We start from the raw sequence: 13,218 nt of genomic DNA on the forward strand, positions 1-13,218 counted from the left end.
TGGTTGGGAGATGGGCGTCCGTTTCCCATGGGTGGCCAAATCGGTATAATCGAAAGCCGATTTTGGTTGTCTTCAACTGCACTCCATTGTGGGAACGAATAAAGTTGATGGGGGCGTGTCACAGGTGTGGTGAAGGCGGGACTGGGGTGTGGTTATCGGCCGAGCAGAGATGGGCGCGCTTGGCCGATAATGGAAGAAAGAAAGGCGTTTTTAGTGAGAATTTAGGACACTTTTTTGGACCCTTTTTTCTCACAAACAGGTCCCAAAAAACTGCCCTAAATGACCAGATGACCACCGGAGGGAATTTGGAATCACCTCCCCTGACTCCCCCAGTGGTCACTAACCCCCTCCCACCAAAAAAAACCCACTTGCAAAAACCTTATTTCCCAGCCTCTATGCCACCCTCAAATTCTGTACCCACCTCCATGACAGCAGAATGTGTTTGATCCTCTCATAGCCTTTCCCTGGGTCAGATGTGGCTCTCGGGTGCACTGCAGGGTCACATCAGCATTGCATTGTGGTGGGTGTAGGGTATTGGGCTCCGCGATTTCACTAGCTTGTGTTACAGTCTCACGATGTTAGTAGTTGGTAGGCTCTTCTCCCATGGTGCTTTTCCCTCTGCTTACTGGGTCAGAGTGTGCCCTGTTTTGTTTCCGGTAGTCTACGAGGTAGTGGCCATTTTTGTAAGTCCGTTTTAGATCCCTTTCGTGTGTTAGCCACGTTACAGAACTTAGTTCTTACCTTGAATGTTGCTGAACGAGGGCATTGTACATAATTCTGCCAGCTCTGACCTGCTAATCTCACTACCAGGGAGACTCGTTGCCAGTGGTGGGGCAGAACCTCTGATCTGCAGTTAACTGTGAGTAAACGTGGTTATTGAAATAAAGGACATTTTCAGCGTGATTAGTCTTACGGTGTGAACTGCTGTGCCAAGGTTATACAGCAGCAACAAGTCCTGTCCCTGGAGCAGTTTTAGTGGGTAATGCAGTGCACTTCAGGCAGGTGGACCCAGGCCCATCCCCCCTACTTGTAACACTTGTGGTGGTAAATGGGAGCCCTCTAACCCCCCAAACCCCACTGTACCCACATGTAGGTGCCCCCCTTCACCATTAAGTGCTATGGTAATGGTGTTGAGTTGTGGGGAGTGGGTTTGGGGGGATTTGGGGGTCTCAGCACCCAAGGTAAAGGAGCTATGCACCTGGGAGGTAATTTAATGTATTTTCCTATTTTTTAAAAGTGCCCTCTAGGGTGCCCGGTTGGTGTCCTGGCATGTGAGGGGGACCAGTGCACTACGAATCCTGGCCCCTCCCATGACCCAAAGCCTTGGATTTGGTCATTTTTGAGCTGGGACGCTTCGGTTTCGATTATCGCTGAAAAATGAAAACACCCAGCTCAAACAAATGCCCACATCTCAAAAACGCCCACATCCAATGCATTTGCCTGGCACAAACCGTATTTTCGAGACTAAAGATAAACGTCCATCTTTTTCGAAAATACGATTCGGCCCACCCCTTGACGACCCGTTCTCGGAGATGGACGTTCTTACACATGGGCGTTTGCGCTCAATTATGCCCCTCCATATGAATTAATTTAGCTCTAATTTTTGAAGCTGCAGTTTTTAAAGTTTTTAAAACCATATACAAACGACTTGGAGAACTGGTGAACCTACAGGAAGATTGATGTATGGAACTGTAGTTAAAAGTCTCCGCAAGCCAGTAGTTATAAATTGCTAAATATTTTCAGAAAATAGATTTAATACAGGTAATTGTTTTAAAAAAAAGTTAAGGACTGAAAATTATTTGAAAACTGAAAAACAACTTGATTTCCATTGGTCAAGTTACTGTAGTTCAGATTTTATTCTATTGTATGCCATGACTTACAATATCATTTTTCTTAGTTCATGCATATAATGGTGAAAAGCTAAAGACTGCATCTACTTAATCAGCAGAAATGGAGAGAGTTAACAATTCTGCTCATACTCTTTGCATCAATAGAACATCTTGTTGTACTGAAAAAGTGATGCACGCTTTTCCTAGATGCAAGCCAAGGAATAACAAATTACGGTGGTTTGGAAATTCTGTGGCAAAACAAAGAAAATAAATAATTTGGCCATAGAGAGGTAGTGAAAGGTTTAAGTTACTTGTTGTACAATAGTTGCTGTGTACCAAGAAGTCTAAAATGCTGTTTGTGACATGAAAAGTAGATATGACAGAAATGCTGTTATCCTATGGTGCTTGTTTGCACAGACAGTACTTTCCACCCTTGACCTCTAATGAAAGAAGCAGAAAGGTTAATACACCAAAATAGCAGTGTAGTATAGCGGAACATATGAACTTTAATAATAAGCTCTGAAGGCAATTTGCCTGAATAATTTCAAGTATTATTCCATAAACAACAGTACAGGTTGTATTCAAAACAACTAAGTTCACTCTTACTCAATTTAGAAAAAGAGGAGGAAAAAGACTTCAGAGGCTTAGAGATATGCTTTATCTCAAATTAGGGGCTTCCAACTAAGCGAGTTGCCTCACTAGTCTTAAAAAACCTTTATTCTTCTGAATGTTTTTTTCAAAAAATGTTTTCAATATTGATTTATTTAAAATTCCAATTTTGACCTATTAGTCATTCTGCTTAACTTAAAATTTTTTGAACCCAAGTATTATTCTGTAACCAAAAGGTCAGTTCACAGAATCGTAAGTGCATAAGAAAGGTTAAACTAATGGGTTCTGTCCTCATCTGCAGAAGCCTCGAACAATTATGATTTTATAATTAAATCTTGTTATTGAAGTATAAAAAGCAACAATATGCTGTGCAATTATTGTGTATAAATTACAAATGGAAAACAATAATAACAGTGAGCAGCTATAATAACTCTCCTCACCACCACCCTCTACCCTTCCAACCCCAACAATAGCTGATGTCTACTACCCCAAGGAATCCTAATCCACCCTATTAAAATGTCCAGGGGTACAAAATACAACCATTCTGTATGCCCTAGAGGGGAGAAATATGCCCTATGAAGCACTGTTATGATTTTTTAATCTGTGGATGAATAAGAAGTCATCAACAATCTCAGGATTCAGTCTAGCTCTCCTGTCTTTCACAGTCCTTTCTGCAATAGAAGATGTGTTCTTAGAAGATGTGCTGGTAGCAGGATGTACAGGATCCCCCATGCAAATTTTGCTAGTTGTAGCAAAAATGTTTGCTTGTTTTTCCAAAAAATCAAAATATTTTTGTCTGTATCACTCAAACATAAATAACAGTCCAATTCATTAACAGGCTTTAAAGTAGAAAATGACACAGGGACAAAGTTTGTCCACTCCTCGTGGGCTCTGTCCCCACTAGTGCTGTCCGATTCAGTCAAAAAATTTTCAGTTCAATACAATTTGATTCTTTCAAAAAAAAAATTTATTTTTCGATTCAGTTTGATTCAATTTAACATGATTGAAATAGTGAGGCAGAAAAACTTCTTTCTGAGGGCACAGAGGTGGCTGGCGTACACAGAAACAAAAAACATCACCACCAGTTTACAATGGATCTTTGTGTGTTGTATTGATTGAATTAATCAGGTGTTCAACCAGCGGATGAACAACAGACACAGTAAAATACTGTTCAAAGATGCAATTGTTGTGGTTTCCTCAAAAGCCTGCAAAACATCAATGAGTTTTTGGGCAAGATCATAGTCACGTTTGGTAGATGCACCTTTCTTTGTGATTTTATTACTGCTGCTCAAAGCTAAACCAATGGGTTTCTTACCCCAGAAACACGTTCAAAACACAATAATCCATCTGTGTATCTAAAAGGTAAACTTCTACAAAATAGATGAAGATGTGATTCCATGTGCCTCAATGAAAGGAGAGTTTAATTATACCTCTGTTTAATTTCAATATATTCCATCATCTTTATAACACCAGGCTTCCCAAGGTAGATTACAACAACTGTTAAGATGAACCCATAAGGAAACAGGATACACACACTGAAATCTGACCATCAGTATTGTATAGAAGAATAGTGAATAAAAATGGGCACAAACTACAGAGTTTATAATTGCTGTTTCTACCAGCTACAATACTCTTTGAAGCTGTTTTAGTGATATTCAATTGTTATTTCTTTTCTCCTCCACCTTTTAAGGCACTGCCTATCCAACTGAAACAGCTTTAGACTTGTTAGAGATGGACCAACAATAAAGAACGACAATGTGGAAGCAGCAGCTCATAGGTTTGCTTGCTTTGTTTTGAGTGTATGGCAAGGACGGCTGCGTGGGGGAGTGGAAACAGAGATTAACCAAATTAGCTTCCTTGCTTACGGTGGACTAGATAGGCTCATTTCCACTCCTGTCTATTAAACCTCCTTGCTTTGCTCGGCTGCTGGTCCCGCCCCCTGATGTCAGTTCCTGTTCTGGCACCAATAGAGAGACTTCCTTGCCTGCATCAGCCGCCAACAATAGAGAGAACTCGGGCACTGCTATGGTAAGCGATAGTGGCTTAGGTGACAGCAGGAGGGAGGAAGCAGTAACTTGGGTGACAGTGGGTGGGTGGGAGGTGGGGAAATCCCAAATCAAGACTCCTGATTTTTTTTCAAAACAAATCGATTCGAATCGATACATCTAAAATGAATCGATAAATCGATTCAAATCATGAATGGACCCTGCCCCGTCCCTGCAAGCTCTGTTCCCATCCCCATCCCCACAGTTACTGCGGGCCCCTGTCGCTGTGTCCTTCTCTGCTTCTGAGTATTTCCAGTGGTGGTGCCTGGATATGTTATTTGTTACTTTGTACTTAAAATATAAATGTTAGATGTTTAAGAAAATGTTTGTTTCATATAAGTGTGATGTGTTATACTTGAATTGCACAGAACAGAACTCCAGGAAAAAAATTTACATATTGTTGCCAAGATATACATGTTAATTATAATGCTGTCTTTAAGTACAAAATTTTTCTTTTCAAAAGATTATATTTGCAAAACTACAGAGTATATTCATCTGGAAACTTGTATTCCTTGCAGGCCTATTAATAAGCTTTCAAAGATGTGCAGTGCACAGTGTTATATCAATCATGTCACCAATCCACTTAGATCTTTTGTGACACTGTTTAGGGAAGAGAAAACAGAGTGAAAATAATTGATTTGTGTTATCGTTTCTTCATTAGCATAATATATAGGTGGCAACATGAGGGAGATTGAAGGGGGGAAAACACATCAAGTTGTTATTATTACAGATATTGAAAGCACATTACAAAGACTCTTTTAAGTCATTCAGACAATGGTGTCTGTCCTCTCTGGACGAAATGTATTTTTATGAATACAAGCAACCATAGCTATGATACAAATTATTGACTGTAGTAGAATGATAAAAGTGATACGTTACCTCATGTTGCTATGACAGAAGAATAAACGTAGCATAAGCATTAAAATTAATTTGCAGCATATTATAGCAACAAGCAGAAAAGGGTATTAACCATAGTGCATTTGTAAGGAAAGGGCTAAAATATATATGGTATATTGCTTCATATGCCATCAGTTTATCTTATGGGTAGACTGGATGGACCATGCAGGTATATCTGCCATCATCTACTATGTTAATGTGTTACATTTCAACTTTATTTGGCATACTGCTAAATCAGTAATAGGTCTAAGTAGTTTACAATAAACAAATTCAGGAAGAGGGACAGATCATGAAGCATAAAAGGAGGCCTAGGTTACAACAAGATAATAAAATAATAACATCACAATCATAATTAGATAAATTAATAATAAGAAGCAACAGGAGTGATGGTAATTAAGTATACACAATTCTGGAAAAGACATATCATTGGAAACCATGAGGTGGGTCAAGATCATCAAACATTCAGAAAATTAATCTTGGAAAGCTTGTCCTAAATAAATCTGGAATGGGATGGGATGACCAAAAGATTGTGCTGTGATGAATAAAGGGAGTATAGTATGAATGGACTAGACACAAATGAAGGCTGACTGGAATAGAAAATCTGATAGATAATATGAAGGAATTTGAATGGAATTTGGAAAGAGATCAGAAATTAATGCTCTTCATCCAAAAGGGGAATTAACAGGATCATATTTCCTGCCTCAAAAGAGAAGTTTGACTGAAGTATTCTGAATCAGCTGAAGCCTGAGGTGGGAGAGTTTTCAACCCTGAAGCAGTGAATTACAATAATCTAAGCATGGCAGCCCAAGGGAACGGAGAACGTGCAGAGCTCCATGGTTCAAGAGTGAGTGAATATTGTGCAGTTGTTTTAGTGTAAAGGATTCCCTCACAAGATTGGAGAGATGTAAATGAAAAGCCAGATGTGTCCAATGTGATACCCAGAACCTTAACAGAATTCTGGAATGGAATCTGAACACTAATGACTAGCACTGAATAAGAGACAGAAGAAAATTCATGCCAGAAAAAACATAACTGTAACAGATTTGGAAGGATTCAATTTAAGACCAAAGCTTTAAAGCCATTTTTCAACTTTCTCTAGCATCAAGAAAATACTGGAGAACAAATGAGCAGTTTCAGAATTAATAGTAGTTAATAACTGAATGTTGTTAACAAAAATGAAAAAGTAAGTCCTAATGGCAGAGAATCCAAGTATATAATGAAAAGAATGGCGCTCACTACTGATCCCTGAAGTGCTCCATGAGACAGAGCATTCGGGGCATAAGCAGACTGGGACAAACTTACCTTAAAAAAAGGATCCTCCATATACGAACGGAACCAAGAAAAGACAGTGCATCCTAGGCAGACTGGCTTTTATTCTGCACTTGTGGTTTATGTTCAAACTAATTTGGATAAAGCGAAAGACATCCTGCTAATGTAATTAGATATCTCCGCTGCATTTGATTTAATGAGCCACTTCATTCTTTCCCATAGAACCTGGAAACTATGGTGCTCACTATCAAAACGGATAGATGTCTGAAAAGTGTCTGAAAGGCATTTTTCTGGTGAATCTTACCAAATTACCATAATCGAAATACACGCTCAGAAAATGTCCAAGCGGCAAGCCCCCCACAAAAAGATGTTTGGAGAAGGGCATGTCATGGCATGTTATGGATGGTGTTATGGGACATCTGCTAGTGATAATAGCAGCATGATGTCCTGAGACTGAAATGAAAACATCCCAATTTAGACCTGCTATAAATGTGAACAAGTGAAGCCACAACCTGTCTTTGGAGTTGGAGAGGTGGACTTAGTTGCATTGTGAAGGCGAGTGGGGAGTTGCTGAGTGGCTTGTTTGCTGTATTTTTAGATAGTGCTGAGAAGGAGAAAAATGTGGGAGGGAGGTTATGGAATCCAAATTTAGGCTCTTAGGTAGACAGCTGAAATCCAGATCCTCCAGGGCAGCATTTTAAAAAAATGCTCCCCGTTCCACATGCAGAATCCAAGAGACAGGCAAACATTCACAGTCTCAATGTGTGGTCGAGACAATGGTGCGAGGATGAGGGATCTAGATTTGGTAGGAGCTGGACAACATTCTGGGGAAGGGGGAGCCTATTCTGAAAGGATGGACTCCACCTTAACTGGGATAGAACCAGGCTGCTGGAGCTTTCTATTAAAAAGGAGACAGAGCAGCTTTTAAACTAAAATGTGTGTGTGTGTAGGGGGGGAAGATGACAGTCACCCAGGAGTACATGGTTTGGTGTGGAGTATCCTAGAAAGATACTATTGAAACAGGACAATTAGGGAATACCAATAGAAAGGTTTAAACAATGGTGAAAGAAATCCAGGAGTATTTAAGGGGAGAACAGAGTAAAGAATGCAAATTACCCCTGTCAATTTCTATGCAGCCTGTAGATGCAAGGAAAAAACACAATTTGTGTATACAAATTCTAGACACCTAAAAAATAGGATGGGAAAATTAGAGTATATAGCACTGAATGAAGAGGTAGATATAACAGATATCTCAGAGACCTGGTGGAAGGAGGACAATCAATGGAACACTGTGTTAACATGGTACACATTCAGGGGTGTGCTGGTAAAATTTTAACAACAGGCTCTTTCTCTGGAGGTAGCCAGCTCTGCATTTGGAAGAGCCACGGGTGGCCGGGGTGGGGTGGGGGAGCAACACTTGCCTCTCTCTCTCCTCCCTCCCTTCGTGTGGGCACGCTAGGCATACCTTTGCTAGCAGCCAATAAATGGACTGCCAGCACTCCCAACATCTTGCTCTGAGCAGCATGCTGGAACTTCTCTCACATGCTCGAGAAGACCCAGCCTGCTGCTCAGAGCTGGAAATAAGGAGTGGGGAGCAGCAGCAGTCTATTTACTTGGCTGGCAGGGCTCAGCATCTCCACCAGCAAAGTAAAAGAGAATTCAGCAGGGGGCCCAAGCCCACATTTTGGGAGTCAGTTGTTAAAGTAGCCATGGAGGGCCCTACTTTAACAACTGGCTCCCAAAATTCTTAAAAACTTAACAACCGGCTCTTGCGAGCCTGTGAGAGCCTGCTCCAGCACACCACTGTACACATTACATCACAGAGAGAGCAGATCAAATTGGAGGGGGTTGTGCTGTATGTTAAAGAGGAAATTGAGCTAATCAAAATAAACATACATGAAACACATAGCAACGTGGAATCCTTACAGACAGAAATTACATGTGTGAGGAAAAGGAGTATACTTGTAGGGCTGTACTACTGTCCACCAGGAAAGAACAAACAGACAGACAAAGAAATGTTAAAAGAAATTAGAAAAGTTAGCAACAGTATAATAATGGGTGATTTCAATAACCCAGCTTAGTTACACTGTAAATATTGGAATATGTAGAATATAATATCAAATGTAGCCAATACTTCTACAATTGTGATCAAGGTGTTCAAAGGTGAATGTGGCAATCAACAATTGGTTACTTTTAATTTAACATCAGTGTCTCAACCCATAGGTGTTTGAAAGGGTGTAGTGGTATTTGTATTATGAATATAAGTAATGTGGAGTTTTTTTAAGACTAATGATTAACGAGGTGCCCTCTCTAATCAAAAGGCGTGCCCTTTAAAAAAGAGGTGTCTCCGATAACACTGAGGTCTTTTTTTCTCCACACTCTTTTATTGTTGATTGCCACATTCACCTTTGAACACCTTGATCACAATTGTAGAAGTATTGGCTACATTTGATTTCAGTAACCCCAATATTGACTGGATAAATATTACTTATGGGAGTGCTCGGAAGGTAAAGTTCCTAGATGTAATAAATGACTGCTTCTTGGAGCAACTGGTCCATGAACTGACAAGAGAGGGAGCTATTTTAGATCTAGTCCTAAATGGAATGCAGGGCATAGTATGAGAAGTAACGATGTTGGATCCACTGGGAAACAGTGATCATAACATAATCAAATTTAAGCTAATATCTTGATTGAAGTCTAAAAGGAAATCTACTGTAACAGCATTTAGTTTTCCAAGAGGTGACTAAGATAAAATGAGGAAAATGGTTAAAAAGAAGTTAAAAGGATTGGCTGCAAAAGTTAGGACTTTAAATCAGGCGTGGGGATTGTTTAAAAATACCATCACGGAAGCCCAGACCAGATGTATTCCATGTATTAACAAAGGTGAAAAGAAGAGCAAATGACAGCATGGTAAAAAGGTAAAGTGAAAGAGACTATTAAAGCCAAAAGAATATCTTTCACAGAATGGAAAAAGGAACTGAATGAAGAGAATAAGAAACAATATATGCACACTGGCAAGTTATATGCAAAGCATTGATAAAGCAAGACCTACTCCTCACTTTATACCGCTGCTTGATGCACCCTCCCTGGCTCCTACCCTGCTAGTTCGCCCTGTTAGATGCTTCTCCCCCTGCATACTCCTTGTATATTCTTCTAAGTTTTCCTATTCTGTATTTTATTTAATGTTTGTAAGCCACATTGTGCCTGCATGAGTGGGAAAATGTGGGATATAAGTGAACAATAAATAAATAAATAAATAAATATGCAAAGCATTGATAAAGAAGGCTAAAAGAGAATATAAAGAGAAACTTGCTGCAGAGGCACTCACAGTAACAACTTTTTCAGGAACATCAGAATTAGAAAGCCTGCAAGGGAATCCGTGGGATTGTTAGATGACGAAGGAGCAAAAGGGGCACTCAGGAAAGATAAGGCCATAGAAGAAAACAAATAGGAGGAAATATATTTTCACTCAATGAATAGTTAAGCTCTGGAACTTGTTGCCAGAAGATCTGGTAACAGCGGTTAGCGTATCTGGGTTTAAAAAAGATTTGAACTTTCTTTACCCAAAGCCATGGCATTATTAAAGACCCACTGTTTTCAACTTGCTTTTAACCTTCTGGTTGCATAATTATGCTGTGCCTTGCCTGTTGGGTCACTTAGAGCAGCCTAGTTTTTCTTTTATTGTACAATGTATAATGATCTCTTGAATGAGTGTATTCTTTCCTATTTTTAATGGAGTTCCTTTATTCACAATTGTTACGTTATTTTATTTTGGAATTCTGTGAACCACCTTGGCATTTTAATAGAAAAGGGGGTACATCAATTTTTAAATAATCATAAACATAATATATCACTGCATTTTCTTGTATTGAAGCTTAGTTGCCATGAAGTCAACCATTCATCGAGGTTCCTTAAATCATGTCTCATTCCATTTAGTCCTTGGGTCTGTCCACTAGGTTACAGATCTTTGCATCATCCACAAAAATGTATATTTTATTCTTCTTAATCCCTCTGCTGTATTGCACACAAAGATATTGATCAGAACCGATCCCCGAGGCATGCCACTCATCACCTTTTTTTCCACTGTTCTGTCTCCTGTTTGCTTCTGATGAAAGCTGTGATGATAAGTTACAGAAAAAAAAAGATGAAATCTCTGTCTCTTTTTTGAAGTTATATACTGTCTTGCTGCAGGGTGCAGGCAGGCAAGAACAATATATTGTATATTTTGAGTGAGCCTGGCTTCCATTGCTCCCATAACTAGCCTCTCTATCATTCTCTCTATTCATTTTCTAACTCTCCCAGAATTGCTTTAATTGGATCTCCACTGCTTTTTCATACAGTTTTTCTTGCCCTTTTCTTCCTATATAGATCTTTTTTTTCCTGACGTTGTCCTCCACACACAGTCACTTGGTCCAGCTTTCTCTGCTGAAAACTGATCTCAAATGACAAAGGAACAAAGAAAGAGAGGCCATTGTACCATGGAATTCAGTTTATTCTTTGGCACCAGTTTATTCTTCTGTTCCAAGGCACCAGAATCATGTGAGAATAAGCAGAAGAGGTCAACTGGAGTTTTCATCAAGCCAGTTCATATAACTTATTTCCAGTCTGCAATCTACCCAAAAGCACTTAGAGGATTTGTGTTTAATAAGCATTTAATCAGTCTTTAACACTTATCAATTCCTGCATGACCATATTATTTCTGTATCATTCCCTGGGTTATTAGTTGTCTCATTGCTTAAAATGGGACCTGTGCTAAAATAGTATGAGTTAGGGGGGAAGTTATCAATGTGGGCTACTGCTAGCTTATTTTACCATAGGAAGGATTATTTTAGCATAGGGTCCCTTTTAACAGTGGGAGTCACACATTCCTTTCACCTCGCTCATCCCCAATACACAATCCAAATGACAACTCTTAACTCATATTTCACTAACAATGTGAAAGACCAGCCACAGATTTTTTAATACAACAGACTTATTTATTTTTGTTACATTTGTACCCCACGCTTTCCCACTCATGGCAGGCTCAATGCGGCTTACATGGGGCAATGGAGGGTTAAGTGACTTGCCCAGAGTCACAAGGAGCTGCCTGTGCCTGAAGTGGGAATTGAACTCAGTTCCTCAGTTCCCCAGGACCAAAGTCCACCACCCTAACCACTAGGCCACTCCTACAATATCCAAACATCCCTCTTTAACCATTATATAGTTACTGCAACTAACTCTTCCCCAACCCATGCATCTAGTTGGTGGAGAACTATCTGCCCCATTTCCGCAAATGTCAACTTCCATTAACTCCCCACACATGACCTGCAGTGCTACCTCTGCCCCGGAACAGGTTACTTCCTGTTCCGGGGCACCCGGGGGGGGGGGGGGGGGGGGTGCGCAGCGGCGATCTGCCCCAGGTGGCAGCCGACCTAGGATCGCCACTGCCCTGACCCATCCCCCAGTACTTTACTTTCTTAAGTATGAGCTTAAAGGGAAAAGGAAAGGGAATGAGGTTTGATGTACCACCTTTCTGTGGTTTTTGCAACTACATTCAAAGTGGTTTACATAGCATATACAGGTAATTATATGTACCCAGGTCAATGGAGGGGTTAAGCAACTTGCCCAGAACCACAAGAAGCTGAAGTGGCAATTGAACACGGCTCCCCATGATCAAAGTCTGCTGCACTAACCACTAGGCTACTCCTCCACTCCAGTCTACTTCAGACTACTATTACAATGATGGTGAGCCTCACTGGCCAAATGACCAACACTGAATTTAAGTCTCAAAAGAGGCCAGCAAAGGTACTTTTGTCATCCAGACCTGAAGTTTTGGCTAGAAGTTTCCCTGAAAGAAGGGAAAATGAGATGGCAAGGGAGTTAGCTGCTATCCCTAATCAAACAATTATTCCATTTATATTAACATTAAAGACCTTTGAACTAGACCGGTTCCTTAGCTGTTTGCTTTCATCCAACTGAAAATTGATTGCCCATTACTATGATTAAACATTATTATCACAGGCAAATGATGCATCAAATAATGTATTTGCTATCTCAATGGGTATGCACTCACCATGCAGCAGGAAAATTAATGTTGGTCGTATATTTCTCCCTCTTATCATACAAATCCTGTCTAACAAAATCTTAAGCTCTTTAGTTATGATTTACTGTGAGTATCAAATATCTTCACTGGAAAACACCAGTACTCCTACAGCTCCTGAGAGCTAAATATATGGTATAATGTGACCACAGAAATATGCCAAGCTATCTTTCCATACACTGATAATATATTATATGCGATGCTATCTTCCATTTGGCTGAAATTACACTTATCAGTAGCTTAAAGGGTTCTATGAAAATTCTCATCTGCTGTAATGCAAAAATGGGCAATGGTGTTACTATAACTCATCATGCTTATCATTTAAGAGAAATAAACTTTGTGTTTGGTATTCTGGTATGAATAACCATGTATCCCTAACATGGACAAGGGTCATTCCTATTGTATAAAATGGATGAGACACTTAACATAATCATCTTTTCTGTTCTCTGAGCTACAACCTGGTAAACAAGCCAGTAAAAGTTGCTGAGAG

The sequence above is a fragment of the Microcaecilia unicolor genome, chromosome 3 (genome assembly GCF_901765095.1).
Source record: "Microcaecilia unicolor chromosome 3, aMicUni1.1, whole genome shotgun sequence".
Classification (NCBI taxonomy): Eukaryota; Metazoa; Chordata; class Amphibia; order Gymnophiona; family Siphonopidae; genus Microcaecilia; species Microcaecilia unicolor.